This window comes from Trachurus japonicus, chromosome 21 (genome assembly GCF_045865225.1).
Source record: "Trachurus japonicus isolate A0001 chromosome 21, Traja_1.0".
In the NCBI taxonomy this organism is placed as follows: domain Eukaryota; kingdom Metazoa; phylum Chordata; class Actinopteri; order Carangiformes; family Carangidae; genus Trachurus; species Trachurus japonicus.
Window position 1 is genome coordinate 11,313,378 of NC_140927.1, and position 12,657 is coordinate 11,326,034.

Here is a 12,657-nt window from a genome sequence, read left to right on the forward strand (position 1 = left end):
CCCCCTCCCCGTATCGTCGTATAGCGTCGATTTGCAATGACATCGCAGTAGGAAACCCCCCTAACGGGGCCCCATGTCATTCTCCGGACCTGATCCCATCTAACGTCAACCTGTATGATGCACCTTATCACTGGGAGTTTCTAATGAAGCCGAGGGAAAAAAAGAGTCCACCTGGGAGCAAGACGTGAAGAAAAAAGAGGCTGAAGTAAAAAAGAATGCAAGACAGTGGTGGTAAGTGGAGCAGAGTGTAACGTGAACAGTAAATAACTGTTGAACAAATGCTAATAGTCTAATGTTAGCTTCAGACCAGTGGTGACCAGTTAGCGAGTGGGACTGCACTGGACTGAGGGACTCGGTGCGTGCGGTTCTGGTGCTCCACTCGGTTACGGTCGTTAAGTGACAAAAAAAAAAAAAGAGCAAGGTTAACTTAACGTTATCTGCTGGCCTCCTTGGCAGCAAGTAACAACACTATTAACTTGCTAGCTAGCAGGGTGACATAGTAAAGCTATGTTACAGTATTGAAGTGAGTAGCCTATTATTATTATAATAATATGAAAGTGTAATATATTGGTGCTATGAAAGCTATGCCCAAGGAAAACATTTAAAAATCACTCTCTTATCTCTCCTCAGGATTATTATTTAGGTTTCTGACAACAGCATAACAGAAGGACAAAGTGCCCCCTCCCAGTGCTGACAGTGAAAACTGTAAGTGTATTGTCATAAAGAATCTTTAGAGGGCATGGCATATGTTATCAATTAAAGTAAAACTGTCTTTTGTTTTTTTGTCATATCAGTTGAACGTGCACCTCCAGTGAGACAGCAACACCTGCCCATCATGAAGACGACATGTCACCAGCTTACACCATAACTGGACATTTGGAATAAAAAAAGTTTAAATTTCATACATTTTTTGTTGGTGTTCGATTATTTATAAAATTATGGTGATAAACACTGGTTGGAGGGCCCCCTGGGGATTTTTGCTTAGGGCCCCAGCAGACTCTAAAATCGCCTCAGGGTGAGCAACAGAGGAGGGATCCCTCACCCAGGACGGACAGACGTGCAATAGATGTTGTTACAGACAAGAAAACAGTTTACAGTTTATGTCACAGAATGTGCGAAATATGGAAATGTTAGCAGGAGTTGATGAAGGCAGTCTCTGGTGGGGGGGGGGGGAGCTGGCCAGCTCGATGGGAGGACTGGGTGGTAGACTGGTCCATGGGAAGGGAGGGGAGGCCGGTCTAGCAGCAGGGGAAAGGGTGGGAGGGGGGGTGATGCAGGCGGCGGCTGGTGCAGAGAGATGGAGCTCCGGTGGATCTGCGGAAACACAGAGAGAGTGCGAGACACCAAGGCCAAACTACAAAGTACAACAGAAAATGACAGTTCAAAAATATACTGAGGAGAGGAGGGGAGAGGAGGGGTGGGGAGAGGAGTGGAGAGGGGAGGAGAGGAGAGGAGAGGAGAGGAGGGGAAAGGAGAGGGCTCTGTGTAACCAGATGTGTCCCCAGCAGTCTAAGCCTATAGCAGCGTAGCTATAAAATGGTTCAGAGCTACTTGAACCAGCCCTAACTAAAAGCCCTGTCATAAAGGAAGGTCTTAATTAAATGTAGTTAGAGTGTCTGCCTCTTTGACCCATGGAGAGAGCTGGTTCCACAGTAAAGGAGCCCGGTAACTGAAGGCTCTACCTCCCAGTCTGTTTTTAGAGATACTGGGAGTCACTAACAGACCTGCGTTCTGGGAGCGGAGTGCTCTGGTAGGACAGTAAGGAATGATTAGTTCTTTCAGATAGGTTGGAGCTTTATCATTAAGAGCCTTATAAGTCAGCAGAAGGATTTTAAAGTCTATTCTAAATCCTACAGGAAGCCAGTGGAGAGAAGCTAAGGTGGGAGAGATGTGCTCTCTCTTCCTAACTCCTGTCAAAACCCTTGCTGCGGCATTCTGGACCAGCTGGAGACTCTTTAGAGAGTTTTTCGGACATCCTGACAAGAGAGAGTTGCAGTAGTCTAGCCTAGAAGTGATAAATGCATGCACTAGTTTCTCAGCATCACTCTGGGAGAGGATATTCCTAATCTTAGTGATACTGTGCAGATGGAAGAAGGCGGTCCTAGTCACGTGTTTTATGTGGGAGCTAAAGGAAAGGTCCTGGTCAAAAATGACTCCAAGGTTCCTCGCGGTTGTACTCGGGGTCAGGGTGATGCCATCTAGAGTAGCGATCTGATTAGAGAAAGTGTCCCTGAGATGTTTAGGTCCAAACACAATGACCTCAGTTTTATCTGAATTCAGTAGCAAGAAGTTAGAGGACATCCAGGATCTAATGTCTTTCAGACAGTCTTGCAGATTGATGAGGCGGCTTCTGTCGTCTGGCTCCATGGACAAGTAGAGTTGCGTATCATCCGCATAACAGTGAAAATTGATTGAGTGCTTCCGGATGATGCCACCTAATGGGAGCATGTAAAGAATGAAGAGGATTGGCCCTAAGACTGAACCCTGCGGTACACCATACGTAACTCTGCTATACTCTGAATGGTCGTTATTAACATTAACAAATTGAAACCTGTCAGATAAGTATGACTTAAACCATTTTAGGGCAGGTCCTTTAATCCCAATTTCATGATCTAGTCTCTGCAGCAGGATGCTGTGGTCGATGGTGTCGAATGCAGCACTGAGGTCCAAAAGTACAAGTACAGAGACGAGACCTCTGTCTGAAGCTATAAGAAGATCATTAGAGACTTTGACAAGTGCTGTTTCAGTGCTATGGTGTTCTCTGAATCCAGATTGGAAAGCTTCAAAGAGCTCGTTGCTGTGCAGATGTTCATGTAGCTGCTCCAGGACAATCTTCTCAAGGATCTTAGAGATGTAAGGAAGGTTGGATATAGGCCGATAGTTGGCTAGGACATCTGGGTCAAGAGAAGGTTTTTTAAGTAAAGGGTTAATGACAGCCACCTTGAAGGCCTGTGGCACGTAGCCTGTGGCTAAGGAAAGATTGATTTGGTTCAGAAAAGAAATGTTAATTAAGGGGAAGACATCCTTAAGTAGTCTTGTCGGGACTGGATCCAGCAGACATGTGGCTGACTTGGAAGAAGTAATTGCAGAAGTTAAGTCTGACAGGTCGATGGGAGAGAAGCTGTCCAAGTGTGTACCAAGTCTGGGAGGTGCTTCTATGGGTACCGTAATCTGTGCTCTATTACTGGCAATTTTTGTTCTAATATTAACTATCTTTTTGGTAAAGAAAGTTAGGAAGTCATTACCGCTGAGAGTTGGAGGGATGGATGGCTCAACGACACTATGGTTCTTGGTTAGCCTGGCCACAGTGTTGAAAAGGAACCTGGGGTTGTTCTTATTCTTTTCTATTAAAGATGAATAGTAATTGCTTCTAGCATTACGGAGTTCTTTTTTATATATTAATAAACTATCCTTCCAGGCTTGACGGTCTTCCTCATGTTGGCTGGAATGTGTTCCAGCTGTCTGATGCTGATGAGAGTGTAAGCTATGTTTGATACAGTTATTTATCTGGCATTTTTCACAGAAATCTCAGCTCTGCACATGCCCCACCTTTTTGCCCATTTTTGGATTTGCCAGGCATTAAGTGGAGACATTTTTTCTGTCCAATATCTATCTATCTATATCTATCAATATCTGTCCAGTGGACGTTTCATACTTTTAATTCCATTGTTGTCTTGGCCTTTAAATAGTTCAAACCTTGTCAAAACCCTGTTGGCATCACAAAAATACAGGTGGAGCTGAAGACCTTGTGTTTGAAAAATTGTTGACCCAGACTGGGATGTTGTTGAGTGATAGAAAGAACATTTTGAAGAGCCCCTGAACCTGGCTAACATCTCTGTAAAAAAAAGTCAGTGAGGTACTCAAGAAGTGCATTGTTGCAGGATGCCAAGTGTGAGTAAGAGTTGCGCTGAAATGGTGAAAGCTTTAGCAGTCGCTCAGTTATCATGGTTTCTTCATTGTCATGTGGAGGTTGAATGGTTCTTTTTTTTTCCTTTTCTGTTTTTTTAAAGGGAAGCAGTGAGTGCACTCAGATTTTGGGGGTATCACAGAAAGTTTACTCCAGGATGCTAGAAATGAGGAACCAACTGTTTGTTGAACTGCAGATGCTGTCCTGGCCCTGGAACGAAGGTTACGATATTGTAACCCTAGTTATATTAACACAGGCGGAGCCCTCTACTGGACTCTATGGGTATATCTCTCCTCCAATCGCGTACGCGCGATGGCCCACTGAAATTTGAATGTACGTAGCCGGCCAGTATGGCGTGCCTACCTTTCCCGCCCTTTAGCGGGCTATATAAGCAGATGCACCGCCAGCTGCCCTCATTCCACCAAACTTCAGCGTAAGGCGAAAGAGCGGCAGGGCCCTAAGTAGAGGGCTCCGCCTGTGTTAATATAACTAGGGTTACAATATCGTAACCTTCGTTATATCTCACACAGGCTTCGCCCTCTACTGGACTCTATGGGTACAGTAGGCGAAGCCCGATTTATGTACTCCCTGCCGTGGGAGAGGCTCCGCCCACTGACCACACCAGCTACCGGTCAGGTACCAAGACCCAGTAACCACTTTATTAATCTTAACCACCGTATGGAGTGATAACGGGTCCAACTTCATCCCAGTTAGCAGCACCTGGCTAGGCTGGGTGAAGTTGTGGTCTAACCTCGCAGGGGTCTCAACCCTAGACCTCCTTGCGCATCTCATTGACAGTGTCCTAGCAGAGCACAGTCCAATGCAGGTGCATGACACCCTGTGGGGATCAAGTATTTAAAACACTTGACACATCCTTCCTCTCACATGTCCTGTGACCCTACAGTGAGCACAGACCTGGAGAAGGAGCCTGATACATCCAAGAGATAGAACCTTATGAACGGGCAGGGTGAAGACCACGATGCCGCCGTACATATGTCCTCAACACTCGCACCACTGAACAGGGCCGTAGACGTCGCCACACTTCTTGTGGAGTGCGCCCGGACCACAGTGGGCGGCTCTCGACCCGCTTGACTGTAGGCTGAGAGGATGCATTCACACAGCCTCCTCGCCAAGCGTTTCTTGGACAGGGCTCTGCCAGCCGTCCCGTCACCTCCACAGAACAGTGAACACAGAACCATATGAACAATGAGGGAGGGCGGCGAGGCAGCCTGCTGGCGCCGTCCCTCCCGTTAACTGTCACTTTGGTCGCTGTGTGCCCCAGGCATAGGCGTCATTTATGCTGGGGACGCTGGGGACATGTCCCCACCACTTTTTGTCAAGAACAATTTTGTCCCCACCACAAAATTAACTTAACATTATCCTAATTAAGAATGACGAAAAAACGTTGATAAACTATGACAAAATAGGCAGCCGAAACAGTGTGCACGGCGCAGAGCTTCTGCCGCGGAGCCAACTCGCAACAATGTAGCTTCGATTAAAGAGTTCTCACAGACCGGAGCGGGCGCTGCGCGCGTCCTCGCAGGCGCTTCACACAGGGAGCTGCTTCTCCTGCTCTCTCCGCACCGGTCAAACATCGACCACTCGTCTGTACTCGGTTTTCCACACACACAGGTCTGTCTCTAGTTCTGTGGATGTGTGTGTGTGTCTCGTGTACAGACGCAACTGACAGATATTTATAGACGGACAAGCAACAACTTCATTACCGGTAATCATCATTTTATTTTGAAAATTGACCGGATTCTCTCGCCTTTTCTGTGCCCGACTTCCTGTCTGGTACGATCCGTCTATCCAGCTTGACAACGGCGCTCACGGCTCGCGTGAAAAATAGAACAGACGCCGAACTGAAGGACGGCCTCCACGCGGGGTCGATTGTACCGGATGAGACAGCACCCCTATGCTTAATGTTTGGGTGCAAAGTCACTGTTAACGAAATCAACATCTAATCTGTCCCTTCAAAATAAAGTTTGTAACGTGTCTGTTTGGAGCAGCTGCTGACAGTGACAGTTTCCTCATCACTAAACCTAAGCGACCATCCGATCCTTCCTCACTCACGTCGTGACGACGGGACAAAGTCTTTTGGACATATAGCCTATTGTAGCCTATATTCTGTGTTTTTCCTCTCTATAACCGTCTCGTTTCAGTTTTTGCCAGTTGGCAATCATCTGGTGCACCCGCTGTTTCTCTGTTTCTCACTCACTCTCGATGCGCATAGATGTTATAAAAAAATAAAAAGGAAAAAACACAGATGCGCAAATTGAAATGACCTGGAGCGACGTCCTCCTCCTCCATGGCGTCGTCCTCCGACTCCCGCTCTTCCTCCTCACTGCCATCAGGAGACAGGGTGAGAAGAGCTTCACCGCCGGTGAAGTAGTCGGCTCGCTGCTGGCGGCGAACCCGGGGGATGTCTCGGCAGCACGGGCAGGCCGGGCGCTGCTCCAGCCCGGCGGTGGCGTGCCTCCTCCCGAGACACTCGAAGCAAAGAAGATGTTGGTCTGCCAGGGCGATGATGCCGTTAGGGCAGGCCGGGCAGAGGCGTTGTTCCTGAAGCGGCGACTCCATCCTTGGAGCTAGTGTGACAGTGGGCACTCGCCGACGCTGAAAGTAAAAGGAATGAGGGCAGCTGGCGGTGCATCTGCTTATATAGCCCGCTAAAGGGCGGGAAAGGTAGGCACGCCATACTGGCCGGCTACGTACATGCAAATTTCAGTGGGCCATCGCGCGTACGCGATTGGAGGAGAGATATACCCATAGAGTCCAGTAGAGGGCGAAGCCTGTGTAAGATATAACAGTGGACCAGTTGTTTAATCTTGTGAGAGTGCCAACGAGGTCAGGACTTTGACAAGGCTTATTCCTGGCGGGCTGTTTTGGGGAGTACCGGGCCCATTTTTACAGGCCATTTAGTCCTTCGATAACAAATTAAGAGCTGCATCCACGTTCTTGGCACAAAATGTAACATGTTTTCAGTGAGTATTGGACTCAAGTTTGACTCTTGCTTCCGATCCTGTTTGTTATATCAATGGACAGGAACTTGGGACACAGCCGAAATTAGTTCTCTGGTTTGGGAACTCACAATTGCATCTTTTCTTTTTGCAGATGATGTGGTTTCATCTCCTCCAATGCGCAGCCAAAAAATGTGATTGCTCCCTCTGGGTTAGTTAGGTTCCCAATGAAGGTGTCCAAGTAGTCTTGCTCTTAAATTAGGATAGAATATAGCCTGAGATTGACATAACATAAAGATATTCCTAACTGTTATGGTGAAGAGTGAGAAAAGCTCTTAAGTCGGTCCTTCTACCAACCCTCACCTTTGTTCATGATCTGGGTAATATGGGCAGAATAGAGCTGATATGGGTTTCCTGCATCGGTGACTGAGCTGAAGAAGATGGATGCATGTCAGGTTGCTGAAGTCCGCAAGTATTGTCTGCAGGTATTGTCTGACCCTAAAGTGCAAAACGACTTCAAAGGAGAGCAGAGAGGAGACAGCTATACTATACGGTCCTGAACGAGGTCTGCTCAGGCAAAAAAAAGTGTAAAATCTGGTGTGCACAGCTGATGTCTTACAACATTCCCTCTTAAATCTATGTCTATGAAACCAAATGTAATTGCAACACCGATATTTTAAAATAAATAAATAAATAAATATGGAAAAAACCCTTCAGCTGAAATTAAGGTTATCATAAAACATACACTTTCTTTTCCCTCTTCTCACATTGCGGGCTCTTAAATGACCAGAACTAATACTAAGCTTACACACCTGGATAACTAAGAGTCACTACCACTTTTTTTTCCTCCTGTTCATTAATTTTCACACTTTTTAATAACACTCTTATCTGAACCAGTGTTCTGTAAAGAAATGCTTCAATGTCTTTTAATGAGCTGTTGGTGCACATTGAACCCTTAATCCTTGTTTCAGTGTCAGTGGTGTGTGTGTGTGTGTGTGTGTGTGTTTTTTTTTAATTAAACTGAGTTTGAAATATAATGAAATGTGTTGTTGTCTAAGCAGATGGTGTCTCTATGGCACATCCACATAGAGAGACAGCGAGAGGGACCCTTCAGTATTTAGGCCTGCAGACAGAATTATACTTTGCTAATTAACTTGAGTAAGGCAGCTTGACACTCAGTCCAGAAAGTGACTGCTATCAGTGCGAGTGAGTGAGTGAGTGAGTGAGTGAGTGAGTGAGTGAGTGAGTGAGTGAGTGAGTGAGTGAGTGAGTGAGTGAGTCCAAGAGAGTTGAACAAAGAAGAGGAATAAAAAAATGACAGTCATAAGCAACTAATCTTTGTTTCTGTTTAAATTGGTGGAATAAAAATGTCTTCAGTTAAGCAAATGTATCCCATCACTGTGATATTTGTGTGTGTGCGAGTGTGCGTGTGTGCAAAATTTGCATGGACAGTGTGTGCATCCATAGGCTTGTGCATCTTTTCCCTTTTCAGTTAATTGACACTCTGCACAGACTCCAGTTGCCTGTCTCAATAATGGTTGTTATGGAAACAATGTTTGGTGTGACAGATGCATTTGTGACAATCAGGATACGGCAAACCACAAGGGACACACACACATGGATTCGGAGGAAGCACTGGCAAATAGATAGCTGAACAATACAAAGAATGGAAATAAAATACTAAACCACAGAGGATGAACACATTCATTTACTAGAAAGAGATTATTAAATGCCAACAAACCAGAATAAATGTTTCAGTTGACATCATTCCACCTGATTACAGATAGAGACTTAATTAAGTGTAAATAATCATGTCATTCCCAGTTGCAGTGAATCAAAATTCCATGAAAAAATCTTTTGGTCAGTTACCTGAGATGTGTAATATAACTTATATTTATTGACTTACTTTACTTTATTATATAAGTAAGATGTTAGTTTAGCTCATTACTCTCAATGCAGCAATAAAGCAATGATTTTTTTCTGATCTTCTCTGCTAAACCAAGACATTATAAACAATCAATTCCAGTAGCTAATAAGTAAGTAGAAGAGCTTAAAAAAATAAGTTATTTTCTTTTTCTATATATTGCTGATTTCTTTGTGTTTGATCTGGTCAGATTTCACTATATTCAGAATTATTATTTTTTTTAACATTGACTCAGGCCAACACTCTGTGACATTGTATATGGAACTTGTCTCAAGGTTGCACAATTAACACATCAAAAAGTAAAGACATATTAACCATTGCACTGGCTAGTTTTGCGTCTCATATAGTGCATTACAGATTGTGCCGACAGACCCTCCCATATACAATATGTGGTGCCAGGTGTGTGTGTGTGTGTGTAGCTGGTCTGACTTGGTGGGTGGATGTGCAGTCCCATCGGCATGTGGGATGATTGGCAGTGCCCGTTTGGGCGTTGTTGATAACACACAGGAGGGCGACTGCCACAGATGAGTTCTGTCAAGCTGTCTGCCTGTCAGACACCCACACATACTCCTCCTCTCCTTTGTTTTCGCACACACATGCACACACACACACACACACACACACACACACACACACACACACACATACACCAACCTGCAACTCAATTTCTTTCCCAGTGACTCCTGACTCTGACTCTTGTTTGTGTTTAACACACACAGAATCACTCTGTCTGCTCCGGAACACACACTTCTCACAGACCTCGAATCCCACACACATACACACAACCTGTCAGCCCTATCCGTGGCCAGCCATTGAACCTGGTATACTGATAAGAGCAACAACAGCCCTCTCCTCTGCAGGGAGAGACTGTCTCATTCATATGTATCTCTTGATGTGTTGGGGAATCTCTGTCACTTGTTTGTCACTGTGGACGGCTTGAAAAGACCAGGCTGACATTTGGAGGGGTATATTTCAATACAGCAATTGAAAAAGGCACAGGGAAATGCTTTTTTGAATAAATGGGTAGCCATGCTTGTATTGTTTGTGGTATAAGGCTGGGTTTTATTTAACATGGAAGACTTGCAGTGATACTCCTCAGTTTGAGGATGGCATCTTTTGTCATCAAACTTTGAAGATATGGTAGTGTTTTTAGGAAAGAAAGATGTGTGTTTGTGAGAGGCAAGAAACTGTGATTTCATTGGAGCACTGCACTGATGAACAGTTTGGATGGTTGCAACCCTTTTACTGGGTTTTGTCATTAGGAGAATCACCTTCCACATACTCCTTTGGCCCATTGTTGGTATACCGGTAGTTTCAAAGCAACTATTATGATATTTCTCTCAGATTTCCTATGACACCCTAATCAGTCATTTTGAGAAGTTGGTTGGATTTCCTGACTCGGAGAGAGAAAGTTTTACATCTTCAAGATCATGTGTCTGAGAAACATGACAATCACAGTGAGGTTTCTCAGTGGAGCGGCTTTGGTCCATAATTATTCTCACTGTAGATGCTGCCACTTGGTGAGCGTGTTTCCATAGTTACGCTGATGATGCACAACTGTACATCTCTGCTGAACCAAATGATACAGCTGCTGTTAGTGCTACATATCTTCTAGCAGTAAATAATGAGCACAAAACTGAATTCCTGGAAATCACCTCAAAACAAAAAGAGAGGTGCAGTTTGTTTCAGGGGAAATTAAGTCCCTGGGTAAAAGCTGAGGTTAAAGAAACCTAAAAACGTATATCTCCTTACATTCAGTCTTTAACTAGCAATGACTTTCCTGATACTGGTCTGGGGTTTTGCACTGTGCTCTGTACTTACAGTAGCACTGCAGCACTTCTTTTAAAATGTTCTCATATGTATTTATGTCAGTGATTGGTAGTTTGGAAGAAAAGACTGCAGTGTGTGTGTGCGTGTGTGTGTGTTACCTTACACAGCACCACCGAAGGGGTGGTTGTAGCCAGTGCAGATAAAACCCACAGTGAGATTACAGCCAAAGGGAAAATGTTTTGGAGCAGCTGTAAGAGGCTGACCTGGTGTGTGACCCCTGTGGTGCATTTGTGTCCATGCGAAAAAATAGGGTCTGTCCTTGCTTGCTGGGGGGGCAACTGCCATTCCGACATCCCACCAGTCCGACATAGGCTTCTAATTGTCTAAATGGCAACACTTAATTTTCTATCAAACGTCCCATCATTCCGACAGATTTTGCCTCCTATGGTCGGAATGACGGTATTTTTTTCTTTTTTCAAACATCCCGCCTTTCCGACAATTCCTTTAATAGTGTATTTTTTTCCCCAAAAAGATTTTGCACTGGCTTGACTTAGGCAATGAAGAAAGGAGTTGGTTAAGTTTATACAGTAAAAAGACCAATAGAGGCTAGACAGGCAGACTAGTCCCTGTCTGCACTCTGCTGCGTAATTACGCACAACCTCTATCAGCATGTCTTAAAGAAGGGAGTTTGCATGTCGGAATAGCGGTATGTTGGAATAAATGGTGGGATGTCGGAATGGTGGAATGTCGGAAAAATAGCATGTAACCGTCCTGCTGAAGTGCCATTTAGAGTAGAAAAAAGTTTAACTTCCAATGACAAGTCTTTCCGCCTGGGAAAAACAAAACAAACAAAAAAAACTTCTCAATTGATTTTACATTCTTTTTTTTGTCACTTAATCTTGATTATTTCTTTTCATTTTTTGTTGCTTTTTATAATTATTTCATCTTATTTTACTTTTTTTGGGGCATGTTTTATGTTAATTTCTTGTCTTATAATTTGAGGCATTTGATGCATTTAAAGGAATATTTCAACATTTTGGCAAATTCGCCTACTGCCTTAACGGAGCCCCTAAAGGGACATGGGGGGAATAAACAAAAAAACATTTTGGGTGTGCACGTGCGAAAGTTTCAGGAGTGAAAGTTTTGCGTGAGCACCTGAAAGTGTGGAATCGACATGCGTCGTACACTTAGCAAGGGCGTCAGTTTATTTTGAAAAATGCTGGGGACAATAATGCTGGAGTGTGTTTTGAGGGGTGCTTGTTTTGACTTTTGTTAACACTGATCAAATTTTTTTTTTTTTTAATTGCAAAACCTACTCTGTTTAATTGATTAATAAAGAAACAAATGTAACTCCATAGATATATGGCTGAAGACTCCATTCAGATAACACCGTGCTGTGTCTGTGTGTGTGTGTGTGTGTGTGGTTGCTTCAGTCCAGCTGTTTGGTTTGTAATAGACAATAGTACAACGCACAGTACTGAATACATGACAGATAAATAATAAGCTTTTCCTAAAGAAAGACACTACGCTGACATGAAAATTGCCAATTAAGGACGATGGTCTGGTGTGTGTGTGTGTGTGTCTGTGTGTCTGTGTGTGCATTGTGGGTGTGTGGGTGTGTGTATGTGTGTGTCAGTTCTTGTATTGAATAATGAGGCTTTTTACTGAATCTGGCGCATCACAATCTCACCTGGCACACACACACAAATGCATACAGTAGACACACTTACTGGCACAATGCAGCCCTTTAGGGATCAATTACCATTCACTCACATCTTTATCATCTCAAAGCTTTGAGTTGGAATACCTCCCCACACTCCCAGACTCTCTCTCTCTCTCTCTCACACTCAGACACACACACACACACACACACACACGCACACACGCACACACACACACACACACACACGCACACACACACACACACACACACACACACACACACACACACACACACACACACACACACACACACACACACACACACACACACACACTAAGGCTATAAACCCATTTTGATAGTTGAGATGTTTAAGCTCCTTTTCAAAATGCTCTGTCAGAGAATGCTATCTCCTGCAACAGCTAGCCAACCAACA